This window comes from Lissotriton vulgaris, chromosome 3_1 (assembly GCF_964263255.1).
Source record: "Lissotriton vulgaris chromosome 3_1, aLisVul1.2, whole genome shotgun sequence".
NCBI classification, from domain to species: Eukaryota; Metazoa; Chordata; class Amphibia; order Caudata; family Salamandridae; genus Lissotriton; species Lissotriton vulgaris.
Window position 1 is genome coordinate 1725319208 of NC_141689.1, and position 21093 is coordinate 1725340300.

A 21093-nucleotide genomic window follows, 5' to 3' on the forward strand; every position below is an offset into this window, starting at 1 on the left:
AATGTAAATTCCAACCCAGGGTATAATGAGTTGAGGGCTATATACAACATACCAACTTATAACCGATTTAAGTATGCTTTCTCAAATCTAGATGAACAGGATTGACTGGGGACAAAGGGAAGTAGTGATGAACAGCGAGACTTAAGTGCTGATATTGAGGAACTTTCCCCCTGATTAGGCATGGGCGGAAAATCCGTTCCGCTCGCGGATTTTGCGGATTTTCGGGAAATCCGCAATCCGCGAGATTTGCGAATCTCCCGCAAAATCCGCAAATCCGCGAGCAGCGGATTTTGCTCGCACTGCTCGCACTGTTCGCGTGAGTTCGCGTGAGTTCGCGCCCCGCGAATAAGTGCAAAATTGCAGAAATACGATCTTAGCAAAACTGAAAGTAACTACTTACCAGGTTCAAAAGTTCAGGCTCATCATTAGTAGCCATTTCCTGTAGTGCTTCAGTTCAGTTGCCAGTTGAAACTATTATGTGACCCTGCTCTGAACCTCAGAATAGTTACACATATGCCACAAAGGTCCTGAATTACAGCTAAGGGAGACAAGCAGGAGCCAGGCTGGAAGTTAAAATCCATTAATCAGCCCCTAATTCATTATTGTCAGTTGGGGCAGGGCAGGTGTTGTAACTAATTTTGCAACAATGAAAGCACTTAGCAAGTGCAAAAGATCACTAATCAGGGCGCACTAAGGAAGCAGGTGCCAGCTAAAAAAATATTCTGTGACACATTAATCAGCCCCAAATTAATTCAGGTCACTTGAGGCAGGGAAGGTGTGCTTTGCTTTGCCGAAAATAATGTACACTGGACAACCAGAGGGTGTGGTGATGAAACAGAGGGTGGCATGGGTGGGCCAGAGGGTGGCATGAGTAGTCAGAGAGTGGCAGTGGTGACAGAGAGTGGCAGTGATGAAGAAGAGTGTCCCAAACAGGCTGGACACGTAGAAACAACAAGTTCGCGAAACTTGCGACCCGACAGGTAAGTTCGCAATTTGCGAAAGTGTACAAAACCCTCGCGAACTGGCAGAAACACGGGCGAACACACAAAAAAAAAAATCCGCAAATTCGCGGGAATTCGCGGATTTTGCGGATTGCGAATCCGCAAATCCGCAAAATTCGCGAACGCGAGATCCGCAAAATTCGCTCATGCTTACCCCTGATGTGAGACACCGCTACTCGGGAAATACCCGCTAAGCATGGGCGGAAAATCCGTTACGCTCGCGGATTTTGCGGATTTTCTGTAAATTCGCAATCCGCGAACGCTCGCGAATTTACCGAAAATCCGCAAATTCGCACGCAGCGGATTTTTTTTTCTTGGTGATACAATTTTGCGGCCTGCGGCGTTTTCTTACCGTCATTCAGTGTTTGCCGAGTTGTTTTTCTCGATATTTTGCGAGTGCTGTGCCATTTTGGATCTTGCTGCGGGATCCCGCGGGAATTTGGCGAGCGCGATTACGTAATCGCGGCTTGCCAACTTGCCAACTTGCACAGCGAGTTTGTCAACGCGAGTACGCCGTGATCACGTATTGCGGGACTTCGCAATTGCGAGCTTGTAGATGCGGCGAGCAGCAACAATCTCACACTCGCAAAAATACAAAATTTGCAATTCTGCACAATGATGATTTTTATCTGAATAACTCCTCAGGTTGACATTTGCCTGCACTTTTTTTGCGAGGAGTCCATTTTGGGGAGGGGAGGGGGGTGGGAGGAAGGAATTGCCCCACAGTCTTCAACTTCCTGTTCCTGTCCAGCAGACTCCTCCCAGTGCTTTGTCCATCTCCTGGTCACTTTTCATTTGGATCTGGAGCTGGAAGGATTACTCTTTGTGGATGCTGCTGGATATTTGGATTTGAGGCCTTTTTTACTTTCTTTGGATCACTTTTGGATTAGAAATTTCACAAGTAAGTTTGTTTGGGGCATTACAGTTGCTGCAACTACAATTTTGGAATTTTCGATTTTTGGGCTGTTTTGGGGCCTTTTGCCCAGGGGTACTCAGTGGTGGGTGCACTGAGTCTTTCTGTGGGGTGTTTTGAATTTAAACATCATGGAGGGGCTGGATGGCTTAGGATTGTGCTGATTTTTCTGTGATTTTCGTTTTTTTGGCCTGTTGTTGTGGCCTTTTCACCAGGGGTAGTGAGTGTTGCATGGGCCTAGTCTTTCTGTGGGGTGTCTTGAATTTAAACATCATGGAGGGCCTGGATGGTTTGTGATTGTGCTGATTTTTCTGTGTTTTTCGATTTTTTTGGGGTGTTCATGGGGACAGGCCATGTGGGTGAGGCCATTTTGAGTGCTGGTACAGGCAGGCCATGTGCTGGGAGGCAAGTGGCCATTTTGAATGCAGTCAGTGTTTTTAGGCCTGCAACCATTTTGCCTAATTTTCAACCTTTATGCCCAGGGGTAGTGAGTGTTGCATGGGCCTAGTCTTTCTGTGGGGTGTCTTGAATTTAAACATCATGGAGGGGCTGGATGGCTTGGGATTGTGCTGATTTTTCTGTGATTTTCGTTTTTTTGGCCTGTTGTTGTGGCCTTTTCACCAGGGGTAGTGAGTGTTGCATGGTCCTAGTCTTTCCGTGGGGTGTCTTGAATTTAAACATCATGGAGGGCCTGGATGGTTTGTGATTGTGCTGATTTTTCTGTGTTTTTCGTTTTTTTGGGGTGTTCATGGGGACAGGCCATGTGGGTGGGGGCCATTTTGAGTGCTGGTACAGGCAGGCCATGTGCTGGGAGGCAAGTGGCCATTTTGAATGCAGTCAGTGTTGTTAGGCCTGCAACCATTTTGCCTAGTTTTCAACCTTCATGCCCAGGGGTAGTGAGTGTTGCATGGGCCTAGTCTTTCTGTGGGGTGTCTTGAATTTAAACATCATAGAGGGGCTGGATGGCTTGGGATTGTGCTGATTTTTCTGTGATTTTAGTTTTTTTGGCCTGTTGTTGAGGCCTTTTCACCAGGGGTAGTGAGTGTTGCATGGGCCTAGTCTTTCTGTGGGGTGTCTTGAATTTAAACATCATGGAGGGCCTGGATGGTTTGTGATTGTGCTGATTTTTCTGTGATTTTCATTTTTTTGGCCTGTTGTTGTGGACTTTTCACCAGGTGTAGGGAGTGTTGCATGGGCCTAGTCTTTCTGTGGGGTGTCTTGAATTTAAACATCATGGAGGGCTTGGATGGTTTGGGATTGTGCTGATTTTTCTGTGTTTTTTGATTTTTTGGGGTGTTCATGGGGACAGGCCATGTGGGTGGGGCCATTTTGAGTGCTGGTAGGCAAGTGGCCATTTTGAATGCCGTCAGTGTTGTTAGGCCTGCAACCATTTTGCCTAGTTTTCAACCTTTATGCCCAGGGGTTGTGAGTGTTGCATGGGCCTAGTCTTTCTGTGGGGTGTCTTGAATTTAAACATCATGGAGGGGCTGGATGGCTTGGGATTGTGCTGATTTTTCTGTGATTTTCGTTTTTTGGCCTGTTGTTGTGGCCTTTTCACCAGGGGTAGTGAGTGTTGCATGGGCCTAGTCTTTCTGTGGGGTGTCTTGAATTTAAACATCATGGAGGGCCTGGATGGTTTGTGATTGTGCTGATTTGTCTGTGATTTTCGTTTTTTTGGCCTGTTGTTGTGGCCTTTTCACCAGGGGTAGTGAGTGTTGCATGGGCCTAGTCTTTCTGTGGGGTGTCTTGAATTTAAACTTCATGGAGGGCCTGGATGGTTTGGGATTGTGCTGATTTTTCTGTGATTTTCGTTTTTTTGGCCTGTTGTTGTGGCCTTTTCACCAGGGGTAGTGAGTGTTGCCTGGGCCTAGTCTTTCTGTGGGGTGTCTTGAATTTAAACATCATGGAGGGCATGGGATTGTGCTGATTTTTCTGCGTTTTGTCGATTTTTTGGGGGTGTATAACTGAACTGATGTTCCTCTGTCTTCCATTGCTTTTAAGTGCACAAGACTCAAGAGAACCACCAGTGCCCGGAAGAAGTCCTGCAGCGGTGTGTCTGTGCAGCATAACGTCACGCGACGTCACGTCTGGCCACAGACAACTCTGCAACTCGTGCAACTGCGGCCTGCTGTTCTGACCTGCTCTGAAGAAGATGTCCCCAAAAAGAGTTCCCCGTAGCTCCTCTAGCAAGAAAGTTGCCAGTAAGGAGCAGAAGAAGCAAGTTACCAAGGAGGCTGGTGTGCTAGCCGCCGCGTATTTTGGGAGTAAAACAAAAAGTACGCCTTTAGCATCAGTGGGATCTGCTGGGGACCAAGCTGGGAGCAGCACCACCGCTCCATTGGGCTCAGTGCCGCCACCACCACCACCACCCCAACTTAAGTCCAAGCCCTTGAATGCTGCAGAGGCAGTCAGTGTACTTCTTCAATCACCATCGACCAGTGATGTTGGCTCATCGCAAGAAAGTAGCAGCAATGTCCCTGAATCAACACAGGTTGTTGTAACAACCACAGCCGCAACAACAACCACATGTGCAAGTAGATGCCCAAGTACATGTGGAAGGAGAGGCAGCGCAAGGAGATGCGCAAGCAGAGGTGCATGGAGGGTCACAAGTGCCCACAATAGTTGTTACTCCCGAAGTAGGGGCAGATCAGGAAATCGACCATCAAGCCGAGGTATCATTTGAGAAAGCCACTCCTCCTGATGATCATTCATTGTCTTCCACATCCCTAGCAAGGAAAAGATCAAGGGGGTGTCTCCATCTTCTTCAAGCCCACCTCCTTCTGATGAACTGGATGAAAATTGGGAACCACCACGGCCGTCTGAGAGTGAGGCACACCATGATCTGACAAAGGTACTTAAGCATAAAAGGAAGGTCGTTGAAAGACTCATAGTTATGGAGTGTGATGAGGCTCAACCAGAAGTGGCGGATACTCCTGCTGATGAAGACTCTCACGACGACGACGCAGTCATCATAAAGGTCACTGCAGCCCCAGCGGGCATGTAGCAAAAAGACATTTGGACCCTAGCCTGAGAAGCTGCTGAGCGTGATGATGTTGTCGACGAGGAGGCAATGGAAGAAACACCACAATCATTGGAGTGAACTAGTACACCAACACCTACCGCTTCCATATTTCTTGCTCGCCAGAAGGGACCTCCATCCACCTCGACCTCAATTAGTGGTGGTGAAAGTGCAAAATGTACTGAAGTTTGGCAATCCACATCCTCCACTTCATCTGGCATTAGCAGCAGGACCACCACCACCAGTATCGCCGCCTCCTCCGGCCCCCAAAGACATTTCAAGTCCACAGTTTGAGACTTCTTTAGTGTTTGCCCAAAAAAGGAAAACTTTGCCATTCGTAGCATTTGTAAGTTGGCAGTTAGTCGTGGTAAGTTTGGTTCCAACTATGGTACCGGAGGCCAGAGAGGTCATCTTGAAAGAAAGCACGCTGTCAAATGGTTTGCGCACCTACAGGCGATCAAGGATGCTCAAATTGCACGTAATGCTGTTTCATCTGATGATGACGAGGAGGAAGAAGACGTGTCAAACACTTCACATACACCCAGTACCCCTGTCAGCAGCACACCCCATGTGAGCCACACTAAAAGTGTGGGAGAGAGTGAGACTCCAATGTGAAAAAGTTCATCAGCGAGCGTAACTGGGTCAAAGATATCATCATCATCATCATCCCGTAAATGCTTGGTCCAGAGCAACATTAAAAAGATGCTGTTTACAGAAGCGCAACATGAACGCAACCACCCACTGACGCGTCTGTATAACACTAAGCTGGCTAAAATGCTTGTTTGGTTTGGAGAAACGTCACACAGCACAAAACATTTTGGATGAGTTTAACACGGATAATGGCGCCAATGTAGTTAAGGCCATGGAGCTGGGTCGCTATTTCAGAGTGCCGTGTTTGCCGCACTGTATAAACCTGGTTGTCAAAAAATTCTTGAGTGATAAAGACAGCCCAGCGTACGAGGTAGTGGACACCTGCCGAAAAATGTGCAACCATTTCAGCCATTCTTTTAAGGCCTAGAAGCATCTGAGGAGCCTGCTACATGAACGTCGAATGCCAGTGAAAGCACTCATCCAGGAGGTGGCAGCCCGTTGGAACTCAACCTTCTACATGCTTGAGCGTCTGTATGAGCAGTATACGGTACTCGATCACTATTTCTTAAAACAGGGTACAGCTCAGAAGGACCTAAGGATGGGTGCGGCGCAATGGGACATAGTTAAAAGCCTGACACGCATGCTTCGTCCTTTTGAGGTCTTCAGGCGTGCAGTCAGCAAGGAGGACTGTAATTTGGGAAAAGCTATCCCATTGTTGTACATGCTGGAGCACCAACTGAAGGAGGCGTCTTCTGTGTTTCAAAAAGATGAAAAAAACAAAGACCCTTTTGTTTTGGCGGAGAAATTATTAGAGCGCCTACAAGGTGATGAACGTCTTAAAATGATCCACTCAGACCGGCATTACATTTGTGCTACTATTCTGGATCCACGCTACAAAAAGGCGCTGGCAGGCCGAGCATTCTTTCCTTTTACTGATGAAGATGTTACAAAGTACAAACGTTGGCTAGCCTTGTCAGCCAAGAGGTTTGAAAGAGAACGGCAGAAAATTGATGGAAAAGGCAGTACATCAGCATCAGCAGGCCATCCCCAGTCAAAACAATCCACTTCTGCACCTGTGGCTGTGGCACAAGTGACCTCTCAGCCGTTAAAGACACCGGCAACCGGATCATCTGCACCAGACACATCAGAAACATTGGATGCTGAAGAGGATTGGCTATATCGGCTTGGGTTTGGTTCTCAAAAGGTCACAGCAAAAGCTAAGCAAAGTTGAGGAACCTTGGAGGACCTTGAGTCGATGGTGCAGGACTATCTGAATGACTCATCAGAGGTCTATGTTAATGCTGAACCATTGGCGTATTGGCATGGGAAAAAAGAATTGTGGCCACAGCTCTCCAACCTGGCTTTAAACTACTTGTCTTGCCTACTCGCAAGTGTGTCTTCTGAACGTGTTTTCAGTGCTGCTGGTGGCATTAAAACTCCCAAACGGAGCCGCCTCTCGACCAAAAATGTGGAGAGGTTAACAATGATCAAGATGAATCAGCATCTCATACCACCAGATTACAGAGTACGAGAAAGCACGCCGGATGAAGACGAGGTGGACAGCAACGTAGATGAGGGAATTTCTTCTCTGTCAGGTGACAGTGAGCTCACCCTGCCTGAATTCTCAGAGTATGATGACGAAGCCTTATTCTTATTCCTGGACCCTGACACCGAGCCCTGAAAATGAGACAATGAATCAATAACTTTCTTTTTCGTCCTTATTCACTTTTATTCCTGTGTGTCTGTCTTACTTTGTTGGGCACAGTTAATATAATTCAAACTTTAATCACCTAATCACAAAAACAAGCCCATCAGCAGAACTGTCTTCACTTGTTTGCTTATTGATTTAATGGTGCCGCAGTCTGCATTCCTCAGGTTCACAAGTTCAGAAGAACATGCTCCTCTATCCTCCTCCTCCAGACTCCTATTTCCATCAAAGCAGAGGGCTGGATTACGCCCAATGAAGAAAGACTCAGCACTTTTGGGGGTATTCTACTTCTTTGCGGGTAAGTTGACGGCTCTGGGGCTATTGCTGGGAAGCTCTAATACCGGATAAAAGTGGTTTGGACTAAATCGGAGGCGGACATTTTTTTGTGTTTTGCTGCCTTGCTTGCCTTTGAGGAGCTCTTTGGGGGGTTTCCGGCTGTTTGTGGGTGGATTTCGGGGTCTGGGAGCATTGCTGGGACACTCTAATCTTGATTGCATTTGCTTTTCAGGAAATGCGTGGTGGAAAACTGGAGTTATGGCCTAGCTGCACGGCGCGTTTGGACCGAAGGCCGAGAAATATTGTAAGTATGAGATTTTGCTTTTGGGCTGTTTGGGGGTGTTGTGCTTTTTGGCGGGTGGGTTGGCGGGTCTTGGGGCATTCCTGGGAAGGTCTAATACCGGATAGAATTGGTTGGGACAAAATCCACGCTGATTTTTTTGTTGCTATTTCTGACATTTTGCTCAATGTAGCGTTTTCGGGGGCCTGTTTGGGGGGCTTCCTGGTGTTTGTGGGTGAGTTTCGGGGGCTGGGAGCACTGCTGGCTATGGATACTTTAGTTTGCAAGAGGTTTGAAGCAAATCCATGGTGGCAGAGGGGAGTTAGGGCCTAGCTGCAGAGCGCGCGCGGAGTGATTTGGGAAATTGGCCAAAAAATGACTAAGTCCCCATTTTTGTACTTTTGCTCTTTGGCTGTTTGGGGGTCTTCTACTCGTTTTCTCCTGGGATGACGGCTCTGGGGCCATTGCTGGGAAGCTCTAATACCGGATAAAAGTGGTTTGGACCAAATCGGAGGCAGAATTTTTGTGTGTTTTTGCTGACTTGCTTGCCTTTGAGGAGCTCTTTGGGGGGGTTCCGGCTGTTTGTGGGTGAGTTTTGGGGTCTGGGAGCACTGCTGGGACACCCTAATCTTGATTGCATTTGCTTTTCAGGAAGTCTGTGGTGGAAAACTGGAGTTATGGCCAAGCTGCACAGTGCGTTTGGACCGAAGGCCAAGAAATATTGTAAGTATGAGATTTTGCTTTTGGGCTGTTTGGGGGTGTTGTGCTTTTTGGCGGGTGGGTTGGCGGGTCTTGGGGCATTCCTGTGAAGGTCTAATACCGGATAGAAGTGGTTGAGACAAAATCCACGCTGATTTTGTTTTTGCTATTTCCGACATTTTGCTCAATGTAGCGTTTTCGGGGGCCTGTTTGGGGGGCTTCCTGGTGTTTGTGGGTGAGTTTTGGGGTCTGGGAGTACTGCTGGCTATGGATACTTTAGTTTGCAAGAGGTTTGAAGCAAATCCATGGTGGCAGAGGGGAGTTAGGGCCTAGCTGCAGAGCGTACGCGGAGTGATTTGGGAAATTGGCCAAATAATGACTGAGTCCCCATTTTTGTACTTTTGCTCTTTGGCTGTTTGGGGGCCTTCTACTCGTTTTCTCCTGGGAGGACGGCTCTGGGGCCAGGGCTGGGAAGCTCTAATACCGGATAAAAGTGGTTTGGACCAAATCGGAGGCGGAATTTTTTTTGTGTTTTTGCTGACTTGCTTGCCTTTGAGGAGCTCTTTGGGGGGGTTCCGGCTGTTTGTGGGTGAGTTTTGGGGTCTGGGAGCACTGCTGGGACACCCTAATCTTGATTGCATTTGCTTTTCAGGAAATCTGTGGTGGAAAACTGGAGTTATGGCCTAGCTGCACAGCGCGTTTGGACCGAAGGCCGAGAAATATTGTAAGTATGAGATTTTGCTTTTGGGCTGTTTGGGGGTGTTGTGCTTTTTGGCGGGTGGGTTGGCGGGTCTTGGGGCATTCCTGTGAAGGTCTAATACCGAATAGAAGTGGTTGGGACAAAATCCATAAGGAAAAGCCTTTTGGCACTTTTTGTAACTTAGGGTTCGTTAGGGTTAGCCCTAGCAGCAGGATTGCATGTGTTTTTAGGTTTTCTAGATTTTTGCAACTGAGTTCTGGGGTCTTAGAGCACTCGTGAGAATGTGTAATTTTGGTTGCAAGTCATTTGAAGAAAATCCATGGTGGGAAAGGGGGGATTTGGCATAGTTAAAGAAAGCCTCTGCCACTATTCTTAACTTAGGGCTCGTTAGGGTTAGTAGTATTTCTATTGCATGTGTTTGGGTGGGGGGGTTTTTGAGTCTTGGAGCGATGCTGGCTATGGATACTTTTGCTTGCTTGCAAGTGGTTTGAGTACAATCCACGGTGGGTAAGGGGGTATTTGGGCCTACTTTTACTTTCGAAGTACGTTTTGTCACCAGTTTTCTGCTAGGCCTCGTTTTTTGAGATCTGATTTGGGGTCTTCTACATTTTTGCAACTGGCTTTAGTAAGGGTCTGGGTGGAAGCACTGCTGGGAAGGTCTAATTTTGTTCTAAAACACAGTTTACAGTACACCTAGCTTGAGGGGAAAGATCCGCTAAATTAATTTGCCCATACTTATTTATCCTTCAAAAGGTGACTCAGACAGAGTACGCACTTTCAAAAATGTTGTACTGTCTATTAGGAAAATCAAAGTGTGACTTTTTGCACTACACAGCGTACATACCTTATATTTATTTATCAGTGCTGTTTTTCGTTTAAAAATTACAGGCCGGGTTTCAGTCTGTGCAATGGGGAAAAAAGGATGGAGTCAGGCTTCACATTAGCGAGCCGCAATTCAGCATCCACCAGGCAGGCACTGGACAGGGTGTCTTCTGGTCACCAACATTGATGGACGAAGCGTCAGCTGGAATGGAGGAGTGCCGCTAATAAGAGAAATTGTTTGCTGCATGCAACTTACTTACCAAATTCAACAGGACAACTACAACAATACAGATACAGTATCCATTCTTTTCTTCAATGAGTGTGTGTGACTGCATTTCTTGGATCTCTCTCTGCTTCTAAATTGATCCCTACAGCCATTCTATAGGTTTTACTTCGGCTATTTTTTAAACCTAATTTAATGTAGCCCTGTGTACTGTCGCATTCTGTCATTCACGGTTGTCGAAAGTACTACTTACTTTTCTGTAACAATGCATTCAGTAGTGCATGCACTTCCTTTATGTCACGTAAAAGATTTATGGTTAGCTTTGTACCCAAAAATTTCTTTATGTTCAACTATTGTTGGTCCATGCTGTGCTTTTTTTTTTCTCTCAACAAAACCTACCCAAAACGAAACACCCATTCCCATCCATTTTACAAACCCTAACCCTCTTCCCCCGGGTTGTGTGGTTTTGCTTCATGTGTGACTAAATGACATCAATAATTCCACACACTTGCTGGGGAGGATAAGGTCATAGCAACAGGCTGGTGAAGGAATCAGAGGATATATTCTAGACTTACTCAGCTTCAGTACTATTTCTTGTAGTAGTAGCCAATGTGAAAGAAATCCTACACAAGTACAAGTTATACTATCAATACTTTACTATTTGTTAGGCTACATTGTGGCACTGTTGTAGTCTAGTGTACTGTCACCTGTTATATTCTCTATCGTACCGTTGTAATGCTACAGTAAGGACAAACCAGGTTTCATTTTCTTTTTTTCGATAGCCATGCAACTGCCACTGTGTCACACCAATAGTACCACCGCAATGAGGAGGAAATTTCAGCCGCCCTGGATTGCAACCTTAATCGCCATTACCCGTGGAGCAAGCCCTGGGCCTAGCCCTACTTTCAAACAGAAATTACAGGTAAGATAAGCGTTTGGTTGGAGGTAGTATAATGGAGTATTAGGAGAGACGAGAGATTGACGGTAGTACTACTAAAGTCCTAGGACTATTCAGGAAAACAAACTTACTGTTAAACCCACACCCACCAGACTCAAAAGCAGGTATGCTCAGATAAAGTTTCAAAAAGTATATTTTTATAGCCCTAACAAAATAATCTCCTGCAAGACCCTCCCTAACCCCAACGATTGTCCTTCAAAAGTCCCCAAAAAACCCAACTCCCAATTCCCACCCCCCAAAAGTCTCTAAAAAAGGGGCAAGGGACACTACGGCAGGGTGCTGTTGACTTTAGCAGCCAGGGCATCATGCTCCTTGCGGAGGGTGGCATGTTCGAAGCGGAGGCCCTCCACCAAGTTCTTATAGTACAGGACCTCCTGCTCCAGGTAGGACAGTCTGAGGGATAAGCGGCGCCGGCGTGCCTTGCAAATCCTGTGGGGGGCAGCTGCTGTCTTTGCTGCTCGGCGGTGGCGTTTGGCTTTGGTAGCGCGGCTCCGTACCGCTGGAGCACTGCGCTGGCTTGCAGCCCGCACGGAGGAGGATGCAGCTGTCCCAGTGGACGTTGTTGTAGTACCAGACTGCGTCTCCTCCTCCTCCAGGGCCACCAGCCACCGATATTCAGCGACAGTGGCATCCAGCCTCCGTTGCCGGGCCATTCGAGCCAGCTCCCTCCTCCTTGATGGTCTCTTGGATTTGGAAGGATTTGGAAGCAATTTTTGCAAGCATGAGTCCGTGCCTCTGACATCATTGGGGAATAATCATCGGTGACTTTGGGAGCTAAATTACTCTGCCACACTATCTAGTCAGTAAGGAGATTGGGGGTTCAACTACAAAGTCTGTTATCACTGAGGTATGTGGAAATTCTAACAGCACCTATTATAATTGATAAGCTAAGCAATGCATTATTTTGTGTCCATAGTTCTGTTTGTGCAGATTTGTGCCTGCAACAGTAGTAGAATGGATTGTCCGCCTATCCAAACCAAAAGTAAAGTAGTATCTTATTCTTTCTTGGTGGTCATTCACCTTTTTATTGTTGGCAATTGTCAAAGCATAAACATTTAGAAGACTTGAAAAGACATTATGGACAATCCCAGAGGACTGCACTCAGTGCATAGAGCTATTGCTGACTAGAATGGGAGTCCAATGGAATTGCCAAATGTGCAATCTTAGTTAGCTACACAGACAGACTAATAAGAATAATCTAGTAATACCACACTGAGTCATAGTCGAGGCAGGATCAGAATTTAGATCCAGTCTACAAGAATATCAAAGACGATTTAGAAAAAATCGAATGAGGAACGCTGGGAAAAAAGAAGTACTCTATATTAAAATTAAAACTTACTGGGGCTAGCAAAGGAGCCCTCTCCTGCCCCATCCTGGCCTGCATGCTGAACAGCACCCTCCTTCTCCTCCTCCTCCTGTGTCCTCCTCTTGCCCCTGGGGGAAGCTGATGTACAACATGAAAGAAAGAAAAACAGAAAACATGGATGATATTTGTCAACCAAATCAAACATTTCAAAAGAACTAACAAAATATCTTGGTGAAATAGCAAATAGACAACTATTCCACGGGATATATTATTGACCAATCTCATGTGGTCTACTACGTTATTAGTATTGCTTGATTTGCGGACTGTCGAATTGGAAACTTCTTGTGTAACTCACTACACAAAGTACTAAAAAGGTTTGCCTAGGATTGGCAGGCAGCAGTCCGCAGCACGCGAAGTGACAGCCAAAGTCCATCGTGATTGCAGATCAGCGACAACACTAAGGTTTCCTACTACATTAACCAGTCATTAAAATACTCAAACTATCAATCCACCACCACTATTTCTTCTTATCGCCATGTGTACAAAGGAAGGACTGGACTTGAGTCTGTAGGGGCTGATTTAGAAGCCCCTTGCGGCTCTTTTGCTCCATTGTTGCGTTACATTTGTGACGCAGCGGCAGCACAAAAGAGGCGCAATGGTGCGGCGTATATTAACAACGTGACGCATATGGGAGATGCATCACGTTGTAAAGCCCTGCGCCATCAGGGGGCGTTCCGGCACAAGGGAGGGCGTTCCTGCGCAGGAACGCATCCTAAAAGTGGCTGAGGGAAATCTACAAGATTTCAATCACTCACTTTAACGACAATGATGCATGACTCAAACCCTGCGCCTGCTTGAAGCAGACGTTCGGCTTGACGCAGCATTGGGGAGATAGGGCACCCCAGAGCATTGATGGAGCTGCGCCATCGTTGCGACGCAACTCCAGCAATGCGCCGCCTTTACGGCACAGATGCGTAACGCTTTGGTGACGTTTTGGGCCCATGGTGCGCCGCATTGTAAATACGGCACACCATGGGTGACTTTGCTACTATTTTGCAGGGATGCGCCGGTAATTAAAAATCTGAACCTTAGTGTGTAGCATTACGCAGTTCTTTAAACTACACTCATACATAATTTCACAGGCCAATGAAATAAACACAAAATGGAAAACAAATAAGCATAGTAGCAACACTACTGAGAAGGAGAGCAGTGCACCTGAAATGCACAGAAGATTTAGAAATATAATTTACCTACAATGTAATGAGCAGCATTGTAGTGTAGTTCCTAGTTTCCCACTAGGCCCTGCGCATTGGAATAACATAAACAGTAGTATCGACGTGGAACTGCTTATATTCCAGGCCTCCACTGACTATGCTAAACTTAATTGGGTTGTGTTACCAACTAGCTCAGAGGTCACTGGAAACTTTCTTCTCTGCATAGGAAGTAATCAGCTTCCTTGGCACAGACAAGAAGGGATTCAGTTTTCCAACAACCGTGCAACATGACAACTTTGCTCCTCAGATCAAGAGTCGATCTCTAGGGTCGTGTGAAACAATAGACACAGATTTCATTCAGTCAGTCTAGTGCAGTTTACTTTCACGAGATGTAGAGAATAGAGAGACGGGCGTGTATCAATAAAGGGTTAACATTTATTGAACAGTCTTTCTTCTCGTACAAGAGAAATGTATTGTCACAATTGCAATAACTGTTATTATGAAAAGTACGTACAGTAAGATAAGTATTGCGAAATAGAACTGTAAAAGCATTGATATGGTTTCTTAGCCATACAATGGTTTAAAAGTAATAAAACATATATACAGTCATATATACATTAGGCTAACATACTCAACTGGTGCTTCTAACTAAGCCTACCCCAGTGTGCCTGACCTAAGCCTAACACGTGAAAAGGGGAGCAAGTAAGTAGCTTTAAGTTAAGTTGGTTTTGCCAAGGTTTGTTTCAAGAATTCTCGTCTAAGGGTTTAGTCAACACCATACCTCTGAATAGAATGATGGAGGATTGGTATCTCCTTCAGGGGTCTCTCTCGATATCCCAGTCACCCGCGAGGGTAAACCGGAAGCGCCGGGACTGGATTTCTCTGCACGAGAAAGGCAGCGGCTCTCTTCAGCGCGTCGAGGAAGGAGGGGTGACAGCGTCCGCGGGCAGCTGGAATCTGCTGGATGTCTTCGCAGAGGACGGCTGTTCAGCTCCTTAAGCGTACTGCACCATAGGTCGCGCTTTAGTGGCGATTATGGTAATCAGCAGCTTCACCACCACAGGATAGCAGGCTGCTGCGACAGAGTGCTAGTTTTTACCAACACAGGGTCATGCAGGCAGCTGGCATCAGCAACAGGCAACAAACTCACATTGCTTAAGGCAACGTTGGTAATATTTATACCTGACAGGTGCCGGGTTTGACGCAAGTTTGCTGGACATAAGACGTCAATTAAAGATGTCACTAGGAAATGACAGTTATCAGTTGCTTATTAGAGTTCCATTACTAATCAAAACATAGCAAGCAGGGATTTCCAGGTTTGCTAAGTCTTTATCTTGTTGAAGAACTCGGAGTGTTATCTAGGAATATCAGATAGTGACTGCTGCTCTGTCATTGCACTAATTGGTCGCAAAGGATGTAGCAGAGAGTCATGCTGGAATGTGGCTCTGTTCGTGTGAGGCCAGAGATGACTTTTCAGAAAATCGCACTTGAACGGTTATGCCAATATAGGGAATAAATGGATTTATAGCCGAATAGGGGCATAAGGTCACAGTATCGATCAGGAACCTAGATAAGCACGCAACACCCACTCCACGTTTTCATGTCCCTCAAAATTACTAAAACTAAGCAATAAGATGCATGTGTAACATTGCCCACCCCAAAATACATAAATGCATTCGAAATAGGCGTACTTGTAATACATGGAATTTAGGTACTGTACGTTTTTTAAAGCATATTAATCATTCAAAAAATTATTGCATATGAAGTCAATGAACGATTATGCAAAAGGAATTACACATGAAGTATCTCTGACAGAAGAAAGACGAGATAAATCATCACATAAAAATGCATTGTAATAACATGTGTGCTTGAGGCTGGTGTTATGTTGTTATGTCTCTAGATGTGTTTAGAAATAGAAGTGCGAAGCTTCTGTTCTCTAAGAATAGTTTTTACGTTAAGCAAAGAATTGTTCGTGCCAAAAAGGGTCAATATTAAAAAATTGTCCAATTCAAAGAAAAATAGATTTCCAAAGCACTTGGCAGTTTTTGTTGATCAAAACTGAAGGCCGAATTCAGAGTTCATGGGAACGCTGTGTGTCGGAAAGCTTCTCAAAAGTTATTGTTTCTCTATGGGTGAGAACATCGTATCAGACAGACTCTCAAAGAATTGGTCTACAAAATCAGGTGATAGTTCAACCAAATTAGATAGCGCTGTAACTTGGCAGGTGTGAGAATGATTGCTGTCATCGAAGGCAGGACCAGCAATGCTCACAGAACGTTGTACCTGGATGATTTTGCTTTTGTCACTCGCTCCACTGTTACCACTTGGCTGTAGTACAGGAGTCTCCACAAATGCCGTCATCAGGATTGGTAGCCGCTGGGGACAACACAATGCGTGAGCCGTTATTGGACTGAGCAAAGTATCGACGTCCATTGGTACTGCTGATGGAAGTGAAAGACAGATGTCCAACACGCATTCATCGCCACAAAGCATACACCGTAGCACAGGTAAAATGCAATTTTGCCATATCGGTCTGAATGAAAGGAACCAGGTCATGTTTAGATCTCTCAGCCTGGCCAATCCGAGGACGTTAGTTATCCTGTCCCTGTAGCGCATTGCTAGGATTGTCTCTTCCATTCCCATGGGAGCTATGTCTGAGCCGAGGCTTGCCATAACGTAGCAGGAGGGTCAAAAATAGAATCCCTGCAACGAGTCCCAAAAATAGTGGTATGCCGCCAAAAATGGAGTGCACAAAATTAGGAAAGATTTCCAAAATTGCCTGGAAGGGTGTTAGCAGTCCCGTAAAGACTGTCTTAAATATGCCTGGGATGCTTGTTGCACTAGACATGTTAAGGAGTTGGCTGAACATTTCTACGAAATGCACGGGGCAATTTGTTGATAAAAGGTCATGGACTTCAGTAGCCGTCCTTGCGACTAGAAGATCATACGTCTCTTTAGATGACGTTATAGGCACTGTTGTCTGTAAAAGTACAGATTTCATTTTGCTTAATGTATCAATTCGTATAGAATAGAGATTCAGACGAGGCCAGAGGGGAGTCACTATGTCTGGAGGCCCGCTCGGGAACAATGCTTGCATACAACATTTGACCATGGACGTAACTTGTACTAGATAACTTTTCCCTGGCGCGAGGCCACAACATCTTTGATCCGTTCTAAGAATGTAACTCCCGTTTGCGAGTTGCATAAAGAAGGGCTCTATCTGAGTTGCAGGTGTGACTAGCTGGTGGCATGAAAGGTTGTTTGAATTTCCATCACATGCTCCGTGTAAATTAATACCCTGACACAAAAGTATACCGCTTAGTGAATGTTTACAGTTGTTACCACTAAGAAATACATTTTTGTCACTGTCACTATAGCAAGAATGAGTGTATGGTAATTTCCATTCGGATTTTACATATCCTTTACCCAATTGTTCATACTGGCCAGCAGGTATGTACTCAAGGCACTTTTTAAATCGGAAAGTTGTTATCGGAATTGTGATAATTCCGTGTATTATCCATTCAATGACAGGACTCTCTGACATTGTCAATGGTAATCTCTCGAGTTTTTCGATGCTCAGAATTGTATAGTCTGCTCCTTTCTGTGCCAAACTGATCTGTTTATCAGTAAGGTTAAAACTGGAAAATAATGACGTTGTGTTGATTAAACGCCAAGGCACATAGCCTGAACGAAGATTTTGCAGCGTCCAGCCTAATTCTATAATAGAGCGTAATTGAGACTGGCCATGTTGTAACATAAGCAAATCTCTGTCTATCACATCAAAGGCAGAGGATACAATATTGTCCAAAGAATATATTCTGGAATACAGAGTCGTTAACCCATTGTCTACCACAGAAAGTAATTTCTCCAAATGAATACGATCAATTTCTCGTATTTTTTCAGCAGTTTCAATTTGCTTTACTTTCCAAGCCTCGTTGTAAGCAGCATAGATGCTGGTCGCTATGAAACGCTTTTGACGCTGTTTGCGTGGTCCAAGAATGAAATCGCGCAAATCAGCACCATCTTTTAGCAAAGACAAGTGTTGCTTAATTTCAGCCAGTGTGGACGAAGTTAGCCATTCTAGGCAGAGTTTCCCTACACTGTATGTTGTTATAATCCCTGGATGTTGTCTCTGGGAATATCTTGAGTCTAATCTGGTCATTTTTAAACCCTGTGTTTTATTCAGGAATCTATCTTGACAGCTATTTGTGTCTGTAGGCCAGATTAACCACTTTTTCCAATCAGGATGTGTTCTGTTGAAATTTAAAATGTGTGACACGTCTAACTCAATATCTGTGGTTTCATTTTCAGGTATCGGCTTCGGTATAGACGGTGTTTTAAGGTCTTTGATCCTAGCTAGGCCAAGACAAGATGTTTGGTGTACAGTGTCATTTAAAAATAACATTTGTTCTGGTATCATGCAGGTTCTAAATAGTGCTTCTATGCCTTGCACCTGCCAATCTTTTGTACCCCAAATTGTTTTCGTTTCAATATTATTTTTCCAATAATCAAAACCAAATGTCATCATTTTGTCATAAAATGCTTCTGAATATATCAATTTAGAATTTGTCAGCATTGTTTTCATTCCTGTTTTATCTAACAGTTTGTAATAAAACATTTCTGCATCACTGGTGTTAAACCCTGAGAAGTATTTGAATTTCTCAAAAAATGCTTTAGAACTGCTTTTAGGTGGTGTAGCACAATGTTCCCATTGATTATACATAAAAACATTTCTAGGCTGTGCAGATTTATGCAAGTAATGATCCCCATAATGGGTGTAACAGAATAACTGCTCATAACTAGATGAACCTTGTAAATAATCATGATCTGTGAATCTAGCTGACATTACTAAATCAGACATCATGTCATTAATACTGTTAAAGTCCCAATCATCAGAGAATGTACTTGGTGTCACAAAGTCACTTAAGGAAACCTTTAGTTGATGAGGATACTTCAGGATTTCGACCGGACCATAGATCTCATAGTCTGTTTTCTCCCATACTACCCCACCAGGTATTGGAATTGCTGTGACATTTACTGTTGACAGTTCTCTTTTCTTCACGTGGGATGATCTGTGTGGTTTCAGGACTAGGTTGATGTTCTGACTTGCTGTGTCCATTCAATTGTAATGAACTTCCCTAAAATTAAAACTAAAATTAGGCAGAGTAGGAGTATGAATACCCCTGAAATAATCCAATGCTCAATCAACGGTGAATCCAGATATAGTTCTTTGATTTGTTGAAGGAGTCCTGTTGTATTTTCTTTAGAATACTTTTTTGTTTCTGGCATCACTTCGGGGTCATTAAAATCTTCAGAGAAGTTGTCGAAGTTGATGAAATAACCAGAGGCAGTTCTGTCAATTGATGGGATTGTTCTTTCAATCTGTCTATCGGTAGCACTTTCTGATGCCACATCATTGTAGACTGGTGTTGTTTCTTGACGAACTGTTTCAATCTGTGTTTCAAGAGGCACAAGTTCCATGGCTGTATTGCATAGTCCTTCATTGTGCACTGCAGGCTGATCGAATGTGATTAGTCTTTCAGTTTGAACCTCTTGGATTGTTGCAAGTTTGGGTATTCTGTTGTTTCTTGGGAGTCCACTGGGCCTACTGTTGATTATAGGCCACATGCTTGTGGTTTTACCAGATCGATAGACACGACTCTGTTCTCCTTTTTACCAGCAAGGGGCGGTAGCACAACTGATCTTGTTCCGGTGACTGCCAAGACAGGTACTGCTTTTCTGTAAGAAGGCCCAAATTCCTTCTTAACCGCGATCTTTTCTCTGACTAGATCCCCAATCTTTGGAATCCAGACAGGCCTTGCTGGGGCTGTTGCGGGTGGTGCCTCGTCAGTGGTACTTGGCTGTTGCTTTAACTTTATGTTGCTTAATGATTTTCTTGTTTCATTCAGTTCCTGTAAAACAGCCAAACGGTCTTTTACATCAAACTGCGTTGTTTCTTCTTGTACCACTGACATCTGACTATCGAGGTCCTGAACGTTCATTCTAATTCCGAACAATAGTTCGTATGGGCTGAAACCTTTTAGAGAATTTCTTGGCATGTTGTTAAGACTAGTCTGGACACTTATTAAATGTTTGACCCTCCCAGCGCCTGAACCTAATACCTTCGCTGTTATAGATTGCTTTATGTCCCGGTTTTTTCTTTCTACCACACTATTTCCTTCCGGGTGCGACGGACAAAAATACCGCAACCCAATTCCCATGCTGGCCATGGCCTCCTTATAGGCTCGAGAGCTGAAAGCAGGACCCTGGTCAGAATGGAACGTGGTAATTGCGTATGTGCCGATAAAGACTCGCAAATCTTTTATAACCGTTCTAGCGTCAGCCGAGCGCTGGGGCCACATTTTTTAAGTGCTTTTCGTCTTAACTATTAATAGGATGCAGGATGGGGTGTAGGCAGCGTTACGCTCTTTTTGACTGGTAGCCGGTAGCAAGGTTCGCTACTGCGATCCCTATTACAGTTTTCACAGTTGTTTGCATATATTTGGTGTTCTACACTCATTCCCGGCCACCAGAATACTGATTGTAATTCAGTCAGTGATTCCTTGATCTCTCTGTGCCTTAGACCCAAACCCATGTGTGCGTCTGCTATTAAAAATATTCTCCTGTTCATGTTTGGAATTACTCTATCCCCCACTCCAGGGATTCGAGCAAAAGGAACGGAGTTTGCATCGATTATGTATGCATAATTGAGTGGATAGTTTACGGGTAGTGCTGCACAGTCGCCTTTTACGGTCGTTTTTACTGCCAGCATGGTTTCCCCGTCTATGTACTTATCTGTACGCTTTTTTGTGGCTACGGAAGCCGGTTTAGTTGCTTCCGCTTTGGCTGTATTAGCCAATGAATTCCCTGCAACGTGAACGCCATCACGCTGAAGACTCTGTGCGTGAATCACGTGAGTCTTTTGTAGTTCTTTGTGTAAAAGAGCTACCTCGTTCCAGAGCTTTTTATGCTTTATTGTGGCACCTGTGTCATCTTTGTAGTCGTTTTCGATCCAACTCTGCAGTTTGTTATTGTAAGAATTGACGCAAAAATGAGAATCGCACACTATAAGTGTGGGGAATTCGCGTTCTGCATTTTCGAGCGCCATCTTTAAAGATCTGATTTCAGTTCTTTGAGCCGAACAGTACTTTACTGATTCGGTTTTTGTTATTTTCGGTCTGAATTTACCGCACAGCCAACGACCTTTAATGATCGCACATGCTGCATCGTAGGATTTTCTCTCTACGTTGAAATGCTGTACAAAGCTATCTGTATAGATTATACAGGCGTATTGTGGGAGAGGCAGGATTTCGATTGGCAGAGGATATTCTTCTTCATATTCTAAATCATTCAGTTCTTCAAATTGCGGAGCAAAATAGTATT